Source organism: Symphalangus syndactylus, chromosome 1 (assembly GCF_028878055.3).
Source record: "Symphalangus syndactylus isolate Jambi chromosome 1, NHGRI_mSymSyn1-v2.1_pri, whole genome shotgun sequence".
NCBI classification, from domain to species: domain Eukaryota; kingdom Metazoa; phylum Chordata; class Mammalia; order Primates; family Hylobatidae; genus Symphalangus; species Symphalangus syndactylus.
The window spans coordinates 153419498-153434704 of NC_072423.2; the positions used below are offsets into that span (position 1 = coordinate 153419498).

The window sequence follows — 15207 nt, forward strand, 5'->3', positions numbered from 1 at the left end:
ACATTGTACTTGAGGCACGTGAACTAAGGCCTGATCCCAATTGCAGCTTCAGAAGCACCCAGCAAACCCTTGAGCAGTGAAGGTTGTCTCCGAAAGGTGTCAGAGTGCTTTCTCGAGTCCATCCCATGCTGTCCAGGCCGCATTCCCCGCTCCTTCCTGTATACTCTGGGTATTCACACGTTGCCTAAATGAAAGCATGTTTATGGTCACTAGTGTTTCATGTGTCAGGAGTAAAAGGCACCAGAATGATGCCTTTTCTAAAAGTACACATGGGTGGGGGGTGGGGAGGGTCCTACTGAATTTCTGGGACCGTGAGCCCAGGCACAGTATTTTGGAGAAAAACAAAATCTGCCCAGGTGACTCTGATCTTTAGCCAGGATTGAAATCCACTGAGGAAAACAAGTGATTCAGCTAGCAATCTTCTGTCCTTGGCTTCCCCAGTCTCCATCTCGTAACACATTTTGTTTTACACTGGATCAATTTTCCAACGTACTGTATCCCGGTGGCCGCTATGGAAGAATCCTCGAAGGAGTCCCATCGTTCACTGCACCCCATTTCAAAGCGAATTAATAGCACAACGAAAGCAATGACGAAAAGACCCTCCCTATTTTTTTATGGGTAATTTGATTACACACGGTGCTTAAATGTTTACGATAAAACTCCTTTGTATGCTCAGATAAGAAAGCTGCTATTTTTTTTAAGGCAGCAAACAATATTTTGTTTTGCTAGTATATTTGCTAGTGAGGGCTGTACCCAGGCATGGAGCTGAGATTGAACTCAGTACACACACAGGGGAATGACTTCCACAGCCCATGGAATCTAATGGGTCTGAATACAGAATGTGCTGTAGAAAGAAGCAGAGTTGGTTAGAAGCTGGGCATCTGCAAGCCTTGAAGAACTGACTGGGGAGCTGCACATAGTCAGCACCTGAAAATAGACAGAGAAAGATGAAATCCACTAAACAGAACACAAAACTGGGTCACCAAGTTTTCCATAAAAACAGAAGTGATTCCTTGTTCAGGAATCAATAAGTTTGAGCCTCAACTGGGAAATCAGTTGGAGCCAGCAAAGGCAGTTGTTTCATGGGGTTCTGCTCGGGTAAAGTTAAGAGAGGGGTTCAGTAGAGCCTTGAGATAGCGGGGAAACTGAGGCCTGGATCACAAATAAAGCACCACCTACGTCTTCAGACTTCTCAGTTGGGAGTGACAAATGGGTTTTGTGGTCTCTCAGTGTTTATTTGCATATTGCATATGTTGAATGTTTATATTACTTAGTATTACATGGCCATTAAACTTGTCTGAGTCGTTAAGCGTGGCATTAAGATGCTCTTTTTGGGATTCATGATTGAACTGCCTCCTAGAGATCTCCATTTAAACATGCTCTGGGCGCCTCAGATTTACCTAGTGCAAATTCAAATTCATGATCTCATTTCTAAGCCTCTTCATCCTCCGTCTTCCTTATTTTATGGAAGTAAAACTATCCTTCTACCCACTTGGACTCCCTGCCATCTAAATCAGGCAATTGGTAAGTCCTTTTGATCTTACTTCAAAAAGGTGCCCTGATCTCTCTCTTCCCCTCCATCCTTGCTGCCGCAGCCCTAGTCCAGATGCTCATAATCTCTAAACAGCCACTTGCCATAACCCAGTACATCTTTTGGTCTCCAGTCTTGCCCCACGCAAGCCATCTGCCACACTCTTATCAGAATGACCTTCCCAAACACAAATTGAATCTCCCCATTCTCCGGCATGAAAGCTATTGATAGCTTGCCAGTGCTCACTAAATTCAGACAAGCTGCATTAGCATGAAATATCCAGCTTTTCACTAGCTCATTTCAGTCCCCATTTCTGGCATCACAGCCATCCTGTCTGCATCTCACACCACACACTCTGGTCTACATGGTTGGATAAATTACTACTTCTGTAAGTGCCATCTAGATACCTCTATCTAGATGTCTTTATCAATGTTACTGCCTTCTTCCAAAATGGCCTCTCCCCCTTCTTCATTCTGTCCAGAAATTTCTTACACGTTTTCTAGACCAATCCAAGTGCCATCTGCCCTAATGCTGTTTCCCATTCTTCCTTCTTAATCCTTCATCCAATTTAATTCTTATCCTGACTGTACTTGATATACTTCTACGTGACAGACTCAATGACAGCTATTTGTTTATCCTGGTCTCTGAGCTGCTCACGTGCAAGGATTATAACTACTTTTTTAAGCCTGTATGTCAAGTAGGTGCTTAGTCAATGTGTATTTAATTGAATTGGAAAACTTGAGGGGGCCTTGATTTACTGAGATGGAACTCACTGAAACTTCAAATAGATCCCTTGGTTTTACTTCCCACATTTCTACTTGGAAGAGTTTACTCAGAACTCAGTGTATTCCTATCAGACACTTATCTAAAAAGCAACAGGCTGTGTTCCAGGGTTGCCACAAATTCAACCCTATCTCATAGACTTTCTACAAACAACATGGTACAATAATTCTGAGGTTCTGGAATAAAGATTTCTGGTGAGTACATTGTATTTACTAGGACAAGAAAACAAAGAAAACTTTTTGAAAGATTTTCAAAAAGGTGGATTGAACTCAAGCAGGGTTTCTAGTTAACCATATTAACCAGGGAATTCAGAAAACTATGACATTCCTGTCTCTGAATAGCATGGTTAGCTGAAGATATATAAATTTGAAAACAGTAAATAATGTGACATGTTTCTTAGAGTTTTAACTGTGAACTTATGTGAGATTCTAAAGTCCACTTCCCTCACTAAATCACCACAGCTTACTTTTATTGTATTAACATAATTTGATTTAGATGGAATATTTAATTTTTTACATCATTTAAAATTTTCTCATCTATCCATGACTTTATTTTTTTGCCTATACTTTGAAAATCTAATTCATTTCATGACAAGCATGCAGCCATTATATTTAATTCATTTGTTATTTTTACCCCCAAGGGATAAGTTATCTTGTTTGGCAAAGGTAGTATGTATTATTAGTTAATTCTAAATAATCTCAAAGTTAGCATTTTGGTTTGAGAACATTCATATGGCAACAACTAAATGTACTACACTGATTTAAATCCTCCCATTTTCCCTCAGAAGTTGTTGTGAGTTACCCTGGTTTCATTGGTACCTGCTGGCAAGCATCTCAAGTGGGCACTCCAGAAAGGAAATTGTATACCAGCCAAGATGTAGCAAGCACTTGGGGCTGGCACATTCATGATTTGTGATTGTGCTTTTCTTGTGCCAACCCACGTTCCCCTCTTCCAAGTAAAGACTGTTACAGGGATTTCCCTGGGGTGCCAGAGAGTGGTATGTGGCTGCAACACTAATCCCATGCCTTGATTTCACTGCGGACGATGTAGGGGGCTACGGGAGGCAAAATACTGTGAAGCCGAAGTCACTGATACATGAAGAGCCTTTCCATCCTGAAAAAGAGAGTCCTCTCACTCATTCTGTCTTTCAGGAATTTATTTGGAAAGAACATAGGCTTTGGAACCAGAGAGATGGAATTTGAATCTCCCCTCTGCTACTTAGACGTGGGTGACCTTGGGCAAGTTACTTAACCCTTAAGAGCAGGCATTTCTTCTTCTCTAATACTGGTTCTGTGGATTGAATAAAGTAATTAAGGAAAGCTTCCCCACACAGAAAGGGGCGTGTTAGTCCCTTTCATCTGTGCTACTAATCCCTTAAAATGCAGTTGACTTTTTAACCTCAGTGTGACTTAACTTTCCTCAGATCATTGATGAAGATGGTCAAGGAATGCAAGTTCTGATTTGGGAACAAAGTCTGGACATTACAGGCTGGCCTCAGCTGGGTGCTGACCCCAGCAAGCCCTATGGGGCCGCACAGGGGAGATGGAAGGAGGAGTCTCGTAAAGGGCCAGGGAGAGGGACTGGTAAACTACTCTGGCTTTGCAGTTTTTAGTGGGCACCTCTTTGCAGGTAACACCACTGGGTCAAGTCAGTGCTGAAGCCGATATAGGTGGGAGGGCCACCAGCCCCCTCAGTCTATTTCTTTTCTTTTAATTTTTCTTTTTTATTGATACATAAGATTTGTGCATATTTGTGGGGCACATGGGATATTTTGGTACATGCATAGAGAAGGTAATGATCAGGTTAGGGTAGGATATCCATCACTTCGAGTAGTAACCATGTGTGATGGAACCATTTCAAAGCCTTTTCTAGCAATTTTGAAATACACAATACATTGTTAACTATAGTCACCCTACTATGCCATTAAACATTAGAACTTACTCTTTCTACATAATTGTATGTTTGTACTCATTGACTTTCCTCTCTTCATCCCCCACCCCCAACCCCACCCCGCAACACATACGTCCTTCCCAGCCTTTGGTATCCATCATTCTACTCTTTAGCTTCATGAGGTCCACATTTTTAGCTCCTACATTTGAGTGAGATCATGTGATACTTATGTTTCTGTGCCTGCCCTTTTTCACTTAATGACTTCCAGTTCCATTCATGTTATTGCAAATGGCAAAATTCTATTCTTTTTTATGGCCAAATGGTATGTTATTGTTTATGCAGACCACATTTTCTTTATCCATTCATCCATTGGTGGACACTTGGTTTAGTTCTATGTCTTTGCTATTGTGGAAAGCACAGCAGTAAACATGGCAGTGCTTTGATATACTGATTTCTTTTCTTTTGCATAAATATCCAGTAGTGGGAATGCTGGATCATTTGGTAGTTCTGTTTTTGTTTTTTTTTGGGATAGCTCTATACTGTTTTCTGTAATGGGTATACTAATTTACATTCCCACTAAATATATAGGGTTCCCTTTTCTCCGTATTTTTGCCAGCATCTCTACTTTTTTATAATAGCCATTTTAACTTGGATGAGATGGTATCTCATTGTGGGTTTAATTTGCATTTCCCTGATGATTAGTGATGTTGAACATGTTTTCATCTACGTGTTGGCTATTTGTGTGTCTTCTTTACAGAAATGTCTATTCAGATTCTTGGCCCAGTTTTTAATGGAATTATTTGTTTTTTGTTGTTGTTGAGTTGAGTTCCTTGTATATTCTGGATGTTAGCCCCTTATCACATGAAGTTTGGCCAGTATTCAAATGATCAAAGAGACAGTTTGTCTCTTCACTTTGTTGTTTTCTTTGAAGTACCTAAGCTTTTTAGTTTAATATAGTCCCATTTGTCTATTTTTGATTTTGTTGCTTATGCTTTTGAGGTCTTAACCATAAACGCTTTGCCTAGACCAACATCCTGGAGTGTTTCCCCTGTTTTCTTCTAGAAGTTTTCTAATTACAGGTCTTAGGTTTGAGCTTCTTTTAAACCAATTTGATATCTACAAATAGCTTCTAATAAGATAAGAACTTTAGTATGCTCTCATATCTTTTGTTCTTGCCATCTTCTGCCAACCCATTAATATTGGCATTAACTTTTAATTCTTAGTTATAAGGATGTTATTTTTTCTTGTTAGTCTTAGCAATTTGTAAAGATAACAATCAACTCTACTAAGGTATAAAGTCATTTTTCCTTCAAGAATTTCTTGGAATATCTCTTGAATTTGCCTCACTTTTTAGTTAGTTTTTCAAAACTATTTTCAATGTGAGCTTTTCTACAAAATCTTCAAAGCACTTGTATGCCTGAGGAAATTTATCATCTCATCTTATTTGAATGATAGTTTGGCTGGATATAAAATTCTACATTTTTAAGTTCTTTTCTGTCAATATGTCAAAAATAAGATTCCAGTTATCTTGCATCCAGTGTTGCTGTTAAAAAATCTGATATCAAGCTGATTCTTGTTCTTTCATATAGCCTGTCTCTCTCTCTCTCTCTCTCTTTCTTTCTTTCTTTCTGTGGGCTTTTAGAATTTCTCTGTTTTTTTTTTCATGCTCTTACATTTCAATTTAGTATGTGTAAGTGAGGTTTTCCTTATTCTCTTTTGTAGTGCTCTACAAGTCCTTTAAATGTGAGGTCAGTCTTTTCATTCTGGGAAACTGATCTGAACTACTTCTTCAAATATTTTCCCCTCTTCACTTTTTCACTCTTGTTTAAGCTGCCTATTACTTATCTGAATGTTTACATTTTTTTATTCTCATATTGCCTTAAAATTTCACCCCTACTTAATCTGTCCTGTCCTTTCTTCCTTTAAGACTGTTACAGTCTTTGTGATCCAAATCTTACATTTCTTCCCATGAAGAGAGAAAAGAGAAAGAGAAGAACTTAAGTGTTTTCTTGCATCTTCAACCTCTCCCTCCCCTTTTTATTATTTATATGGTGCCTCACTGAGTTGCAGGCACAGGGGATGTCACTGTATCTCTGACAAACACTGATAGAAAGCTGAGGATGCAGGACCTCAGATCCCATCCCACCTCTGCTATTCTAGGACTAACAGACCCCTTGCTACTTTTCTGGGTCTCATTGGAACAAGGGACTCATTTACCCTTTGTCTTCCTCACTCGCCTGGGTGCACTCAAAAGACCTGAAGCTCTTTCTGAGGCACTGGCTCAGTCATTGGGGGAGCTGAAAAGGGCTGGGCATCTTGAAGCCAAGTTGGCTGGTGGATTTCCCATGCACCACAATAGCCCCAGTGCTGGGGGGTTTGGGGGCACTGGCCTAGCATACACCACGCTTCTCTTCCCAGGCACATCACTCGTATCCCTCTGAGACCTTCTGTTATCCCCTTCAGACCCTGGCTGTGGGAGAGGTTGTCCTTTCAGAGGTTGTCCTGGCAACCTTTGCCCCCATGGAGGGTGTCATGCCTTTGCTGGCAACACTTCCCCTGTAAGGTCATAGCTGCACTGCTTCTTGGAGCCCTTGGCCACATGAACCTCACTGTGCCTCTGTAGGGGTGTGGAGGAAACAGAAAGAGGCCCTGGGCTACCCATATTCCAGGCTGGAAAACACTAGGGCATCCTGGCAGCCACACAGCCGACCTGGGATCGTGAGGCCTGTGTCTCTCCCTACCCATTGTCCCTCGGGCATTGGGAACACCCATACTCTGGAACACTTTCCTAATCCACTTCCTTTTCTACTGCAGAAGTCCTGATTCCTCCCACATCCACTCCCTCTGCTCTCTTTTCTTCCCAGGGCCACTGCAGCCTGCTCCATTTCTTAATCCCCTCAAGTCTTAATCTTCTCAAGCTCTGCCATCCCAGTGGTCGCCCAGATGGGAGCAGCCAGGACATTGGAAGTATTTGAGCTAAAACTGAATAGTTTATCGGAAGTTTGAACTCGGGATGGGGAGGCAAGAATGATTGACCTGGGTGAAATGTTCAGTCCCTCCCAATCTTCAGATGCTTGGAGGATCTGCAGGTCATCCTGTGGGAAATTGCCTTTTCTCCCTCCACCCTGCACCCCCCTCCACCCCCCACCCCCTGGCCAGCCAACTATGGCCCCTATGTCTGCCCCTAAAAATGGGGGGCCCTGGCCCACTATGGCCCCTATGTCTGCCCACTGACTGGCTGCACTGTAAGCCAGTGGGGTTCCCTTATTCCCTGACTGTTTCCTTTTCTTTCTCCCTCTAAAGGCTGTGGGTAGAGCTGCAGAGAAAAGGTGCCTTTCTTGTGGGGAGGCCACAGAGCCTCCTCCCAACTCGACACAGTGTCCCCCCACTGGGACCAGCTCCTCCCATCTCCACACACTCCCTCGGGCCGGTAGTCAGCTTAGGAGAAAGTCTAAATAGCCTGGCAAATAAATGGAGGAGGCCTAGGTTAGTTATCCAGGGCCCTGTGGGGTATGTCTTCTTGGAAAAAATGGCTAAGAAAAATGGATAATCTACAGCATTCTTTTTTATCATTTATTTCAAATACACAGCACAATTATGCTATGGATAATAGTTATATAATGGTCAGGCCAGGAAGCCAGTACCCGCTGAGACAGTGTTTCTGTAGAATCCCAAATGCTTGGTTCATTGACTTATATAACACCCTGTAATTTGGGGGCTGTTGGTGTTTTGTAACTGTTGAGTGATTTCTTTTGAATTCTTTTACTTCTAGGCAGCAGTCTGTCAACAACTGTGGCATCCAGCTGGTCAGAAAGACTTGAGGATTTGACATTTTGTGGCTGTTCTCTAGAACCAAAGAAATGAGAACCTCTTGGTAAAATCTGCTGGTCCAGGAGTTCTTATCTCCTGGATTATCTGCCAAACAAATTATCTGCCAAAATTACAATGTAAAACTGAAGAAAACAATCGATAACTTGGTTAAAATTTTGGAAAAATACAAAGAAACTGTGACTGGGGAGAAATGGTGAGGGAAATTTTCTCATTGAAATAGAAGATCAGGAGGGCTAAAGGGAGCCCTCGTGCCATCAGCCAAAATCTCTGTTAAATTCCAAACATAAAATACGTTTTCTCACTGTTAAAAGATCTAAGCAGTCTCCGCTAGCAGCCCCCGTCCTGGACATGGGAGCACTGCCCTGGCTGGCCATCAGGTGCTCCCATAAGCATTGTTCAGACAGCGAGGGGGGCAGTTGAGGATTCGGGGGCAGGAGATGGGGTGGTGGAGAGAAGGATGTAACCATTTAAAGTCCATTTTCCCTGCTGAAGCTACCCATGGAACTTTTAAATTGGGTGCAGATTTAAAAATTAATACAAAATATTTGAATAATCAGGGATGTATCAAATGTCCATAAAGTACAGCTCCAACTAGGAATGCCCAAGGAATTGTTCCTTCCATTTAATTGTCCTCTGTGTCTATCAAAAAGACAGCCACTCGCATGCCTCTTCCAAACAGTCAAATACCATCCTGAGCTCTCATGGAAAATCTCAAGAGGCTTATTGGTTTACTAATTCTAAACCTGTGTTTGCTCAAAGGATAGTGTCAACTACAATTTTTCATTTGCTTTGGTATTCCATTTATTTTTCTTTACAGCTTTGGGAGATGTGTATTATACTTCTATTCTTTTAATGACTATCTTGGAAATTGTTTGTATATACTTAACAGTCTACAGTTAAGGACTATTTACCATCCTTCTGAATAACACAAAGATTTTAGGACAGTGGTCCCCAGCCTTTTTGGCACCAGGGACCAGTTTTTCCATGGACCAGGGTGCAGGGGGATGGTTTCAGGATGATTCCAGCACATTACACTTATTGGACACTCTATTTCTATTATTATTACACTGTAATATATAATGAAATAATTATACAACTCGCCATCATATAGAATCAGTGGGTGTCCTGAGCTTGTTTTCCTGCAACTGGATAGTCCTATCTGGGGGTGATGGGAGACAGTGACAGATCATCAGGCATTAGATTCTCATAAGGAGCGTGTAACCTAGATCCCTCGCATGCACAGTTCACAGTAGGGTTCACACTCCTATGAGAATCTAATGCCACCGCTGATCTGATGGGAGGTGGAGCTCAGGTGGTAATGTGAGCAGTGGGGAGTGGCTGTAAATACAGATGAAGTTTCACTCATTTGCCCGCCCGCAGCTCCTAACTCCGGCTGTGCAGCCCAGTTCCTAACATATCCGTTGGTGGCCCAGGGGTTGGAGACCTTGTCTTAGAATGGTTTACCTCCATTGATCACTGCTTCTAGCTTGTGTGCTACTGGGATACAATATTTTGAATCAATCTCTATTTTTAACCTCACAGATTGTGTAATTATCAGTATCTGCTTGATATGTATTTAGATTAGTCACATGTTTACCATTTTGTTTAGTTGCCAAACTTCCTTGCATTTCACACTTTCTGTCTGGGAGTGTCTCATTCTTCCTGAAGTACATCATTTAAATGTGCCTTTAAGTTTGGTGGCAAGCAGTCTCAACTTCTGTTTATCTCAAAGTGCCTTTATTCTACTTCATTTTTGGTAGTTTCACTGGATTTGTGATTTTTAAATCTATAATTATTTTCTAGCACATTGAAGATATTTCACTTTCTTCCATGTTCCATTGTTATTAAAAAGACTCCTGTCAGCCTTATTGACATTCTTTTGTAGATAATCTGTTTTTTTACTATTTCATCTATGTATGAATTTAGTCTATTTATGAATTTCATCTATGTATTTCATCATGTATGAATTTAATTTATTTCTCTTGCTTGATATATTATAGTGCTTCCTGAACTCTGAAAAATTCTTGGCCATTATTTCTTAGTCTATTAAATATTCTTTAAATACTGCTGTCTTGCTGTTACTCTACTATTTAATTCTGAAACTTAAAATGGATATATGTTGGACTTTATTTTGCATTTTCTTAACTTCTCTTGCATATTTTTAATTTGTCTTTCTGTTATGTGTCCTGAGCAATGTCTTTGGATATAATTTCCAGTTTACAAATTCTCTTTTGAGCTGTGTCTAATTTGTTATTTTTAAAATTTTTTTCAGAGACAGGATCTTGCTCTGTTGCCAAGGCTGTAGAACAGTGGTGCCATCATAGCACACTGCAACCTCTAATTGGCAGATTACGTTTTCATAAAATGTTTTTTATCTTTGGCCATTTAAAAATTTGGGAGTTTATCTCTCCTCTCCTTTCCTTCCTTCTCTTTCTTTCTTTTTCTTTCTTCCTCTTTCTTTCTTCTTTTCCTTCCTTCCTTCCTTCCTTCCTTCCTTCTTCCTCCTTCCTTCTTCCTTCTTTCCATGAGATCTTGCTATGTTGGCTAGGCTTACCACCTATTTACTTACTACCACTGCATAAGTCACTTATCTCTCTGTCCATTTTTATTGTCTGAAGCTTGATGTCAACTAGATTTCTCAGGAAAGACTCACAGCAGTAATAGTCCCTGAGTTCTGGCATGTTGATAGCAGTTTGTCTTTTATTAATTAAATATAAAATTCTTGTTTCATATATTTTTTCCTTGAGTATGTTAATTATTATATGTTATTTTAATATTGTATATTGTAATAGCATATAATAACATACAGTGTTTGTATTATTTAGTTGTATATATTTGTATTATTGTATGTTTGTATTCCGTATGTTTTGTATATAAATATTGTCCGTTAAATAAGTAATATGTTATTTCATTTTCTTATAACATAAAGCATTGCTGTCGACAAGCGTGATGATAATTTATTTTTTTCCTTATACTTTACACACTTGTTTGGGATATCTTTTATAGACTGAACTGCATCCTCCCCAAATTTATAAGTTGAAACTCTAATCCCTAGTGTGACTGTATGTGAAGACAGAGCTTTTAAGGAGGTAATTAAGGCCATAAGAGGGGCTGGTAATATAATACGATTGGTGTCCTTAAAAGAAAAGGAAGAGACACCAGGAATGCAGGTGCGCAGGAAAGGCCATATGAGGACAGGATGAGACGGCCCTTTGCAGCCAAGGAGAGAGGCTGTAGAAGAAATCATCCCTGCCAACACCTTGATCTTGGACTTCCAGCCTTCAGAACTGTGAGCAAACAAATTTATCTTGTTTAAGGCACCCAGAATGTGTATTTTGTTATGCCACCCCTAGGTAACTAACATAATGTTCAAAGGATTTTTTTTCTTTTTTTTTTTAAGTTTAGTAATTTTACCATTTGGGGTCAATATTTTCAAGTGTGTGGTATAATTTTTCAATATGTAGCTTCAAATCCCTTTTTAAATTTAGTATTAAAAATGTGGTATAGTTCTTGTCATTTTTAGTATTTAGTCTTTCTTCTTTGCATTGGTATCTTCTTCGAGACCTCCTATGTTTTCTATCTCCTTTGCCTATCTTCAATATTTTCCACTTTTTCTGACTTTTTTTTCCACTTCTTTTTTACTTTTAAAACTTTCCTCATTATCAGCTGGACGCAGTGGCTCACGCCTATAATCCCAGCACGTTGGGACACCAAGGCAGGCAGATCACTTGAGATCAGGACTTCGAGACCAGCCTGGCCAACATGGTGAAACCCCATATCAACTAAAAATAGAAAAAAAAATTAGCCAGGCATGGTGGTGCATGCCCGTAATCCCAGCTACTCAGGAGGCCGAAGCAGGAGAATTCGTTGAGCCCGGGAGGTGGAGGTTGCAGAGAGTTGAGGTTGTGCCTCTGCACTCCAGCCTGGGCAGCAGAGTGGACTCTGTCTCCAAAACAAACAAACAAACAAACAAACTTTCCTCATTTTCAGCTTCTGTTTTTCTTAGGGCATTACGTATTGTGTTTATTTGTTGTTTAGTCTTTGCTCCTGAAATGCATTTTTAAATTTTTTAATTCTTTTCTGATTGCTGTAACAATTCACATACTTTCATGTCTTACATAATTTTCTTAGAGTCTGTTAGCTTATTGTGAAATCGGTTTTGATCTGTTTTGTGGCTGCAGGGGCAGAAAGGGGGTAATCACTTTCTTCTCCATCATAAAGTCATACCAATGCCCCTATAACAAAAGACAGATTAACATGAGAAAAGTATAAGACATTTATTTGATCATAGTTTTATGTGATGTGGGAAACTTCAGAATGAAGATCCAAAGATACAGGGCGAATTGTGCATTTCTATACTTAGATTTGACGAAGCACAGCCAGCCACGTCGAAATGTAAGATTGGACAGAAAGGGCCTGATCGAATGTAATAGATGGTGTGGGGAAACTCAGCAAGGCCTCTGCATTCAGATCTTTCTCGGCCTCTCCTTGCCATATTCTCTCCTGCTGGGCATAGGGTAGGGTCCCTCTACAATGAGGGTCTTAATGTCTTCATTGCCAGCTGTTACACAGAAAAGCAGGGGGAGGCTAGAGTCATAGTTTTAGGCTTTATGGCTGGCCTTGAGGCAAAGGGGTTCTGGTTTTTATGACTCACCTGGGGAGAGGAAGAATTCTAGTTTCTATGGCTTCCCGCAGGGGAGCATGAGGGGTGAGAGACAGGAGGGCAAGGGAAGGTTAGGGGGAAACTTGGCTTCTGAGGCTGCACTTTGGGCCTTCTGAGCCCCATGACGGCCACATCTTTGTGTCTGCCCTTATTGTCTGTTGGGTTGTTATTCTGCTTCTTAGGATCTTTTTCTTACAATAGTTTTGTATGGGATTTGACCTGGATATTTTCTGTTGCTTATTTTTACATGAAATTCATTTGCCTGAGCCTTTAGGATGTGGCTGGGTGTAGGAGGGCTCTTCTACCTTTGCGGGGCTCCCTTTTCTGCTGTTTTTGGTAATGTCCAAAAGCAGCATGGCTTACTGTCTTGAGTTTTCCTGCATCTTTTTCTCAAAGCCTCTTTCATCAACACCAGGAGACAGAAAACAAACTCTGGCCCACGACCAGTTTTGTATAGCCTGTGCATTAAAAATGCTTTTTACATTTTTAAATGGTTGAAACAAACAAAAGAATACTATTTTGTCACACATGAAAATTGTATACAATGCAAACTTCAGTGTTCATAAATAAAGTTTTATTGGCACACAGCCATGCCCATTCATTTACATGTCATCTGTGGCTGCTTTTACCCTGTAAACTCAGGGCAGAGTAGTAGCAGCAAGACCGTCTGGCCTTCAAAGCCTACGATGTTTACTATCTGGTTCGTAACAGAGAGATCTGTTGGCCTGGTGTGGACCTTCTTTTTCTTTTGTCTCCGTCATGCCCGTCTTGATTGATTTGGATTCTACTCCCAGGAATTTCTCCTCGGGGTAGGGCCCTGGCCCAGACAGGCACTCAGATGGGTGAGTTTTGAGAGTTTATGGGAGATAGATAGCTCCAGACTCTTGGGCCCTTCCAGCTGTAGGTCCCTTGCTCTCGATTATATGCAATTGCATTCGGCAAAACCCAAGCACTTTCCTCCAAGTGGCCCTGCTGGGCTTCCTGGTAATACAGAGTGAAAGATGGAGAATAACCTTGAGCTGTGTGGGATTCTACTGTTCCCAGACCTGTCTGCTGCTGCCCAGAGTTTCCTTCTTCCACCCATGCAGAACCTGGAACAACATGGGGCTCGTGGCTGGCAGTAATTTGCCCCTTGTAAGGAGCTCGTAAGGTGCCCTTGGCTTGGGTTTGCTATCCATGCCATCTATTCCTATGTGGGGACCTAAAAAGTTTTTAAACAATATTAAATTCTAAGTTTAAAAAATTTTTTCTGTAAGTTCTATCTGCCTCCTTTTCAGTTCCATTGTATCATTCTTGTTCCATTCTCATGGTTTTACGTCCTTTTATTTCTTTTAACATGTATCATCCGTATCTGATGACGCTAACACCTGAAGTCTTGGCCTGTCTGGTCCTGTTATTTTTCCTAATGATTGTCTTGATGATTTATTTGGAATTCTGTGTGTGTGCACGCATTCCAATTGATGGTCATGATATTGGTGGGAATCATCAGAAGCCCACGTTGAGGGACATTCTTCCTGGAGGTTGTGTGTCTGCTTCTTCCAGGTGCCTAAGGATGTTGCTGACAAAGGATGTTGCTTTGTATTTGCCTTTGTGCAGATGTTATCCTTCCCCCTTCTTAACTTTCTTCCTGGGAGTCCAACCCTTCCAGAGTGTCAGCTTTATCAGGTTGGTCTCCATTCTAACTCCCCTGCCCTGCCCACCTCCCATACACACACATATGAATGCACATATACACACATGCACACACACACAGATGCACACATGCCCTGTGTATACGCAATGCTTGGTCAACATGATGTTCTCCAGCTTCGATGTCAACCCACTTCTCCACCTTATCTCCAGTGGTAGAGCATTTCTCTACCTTTCTTAGGGTTTATCTGTGATTCCCAAGGAAATTCCCTATCGTTCACTCTGCATTTTCAGGTGTCCATTATAATGTTCATTATATTGCTTATATGGAATATATTGCTTATATGGCAACATAAGTCACTGATTTACTTTCTTGGATAACACAAATATCTCAGTTTAGAAGTCTGATGATTATATTCTAGAATGTTTAATATGCCTAAAATGTGGTTATAAAATGGTGGGCTTTGCCTTTAATTGGCCCTCCAACACTTCTCTGTTGAACACCTTTAGCAACAAGAACTTGATTTGTTTGTGTCCATGGAGGGCACGCTCTGGGCTGGCTGAAGCACCAAGCACCTTTTCCTTTTAGCTGAGGGAGCTGCTTCCCGTGAGGATGCAGATCCTCCCGAGACTGCTGACACTTTATGCCTGAGCCCAAGACTCATCCAGCTTGACTCTGTCGCCCTGCTCCTCCTGCATAGCCACTCAGGCAACAAGTAATTTCATTTCTAATCCACCTCCTCCTTTCCATCTCTGTGAGCACTGTGTTCAGCACCTCAACATTTCTTGTCTGGAAAATGTCAAGAGCCTCTCTTAACTAGCCAACGCTTATATCTGAACTGCGTCCCCTCAATGTGCCCTTCCACTGGAAGTTCCAGCA

General features: G+C 41.1%; 1 long non-coding RNA gene across 1 annotated transcript in view; it reads left to right on the forward strand.

The window, feature by feature from the left end:
- The window catches only part of LOC129487830 (uncharacterized), a 93226-nt gene that overhangs the window by 29720 nt on the left and 48299 nt on the right, over positions 1-15207 (forward strand). Inside the window, exon 3 of the long non-coding RNA XR_008659474.2 lies at positions 7977-11324. This is a non-coding gene — a long non-coding RNA (uncharacterized lncRNA). The remainder of the gene's footprint in view (positions 1-7976; positions 11325-15207) is intronic.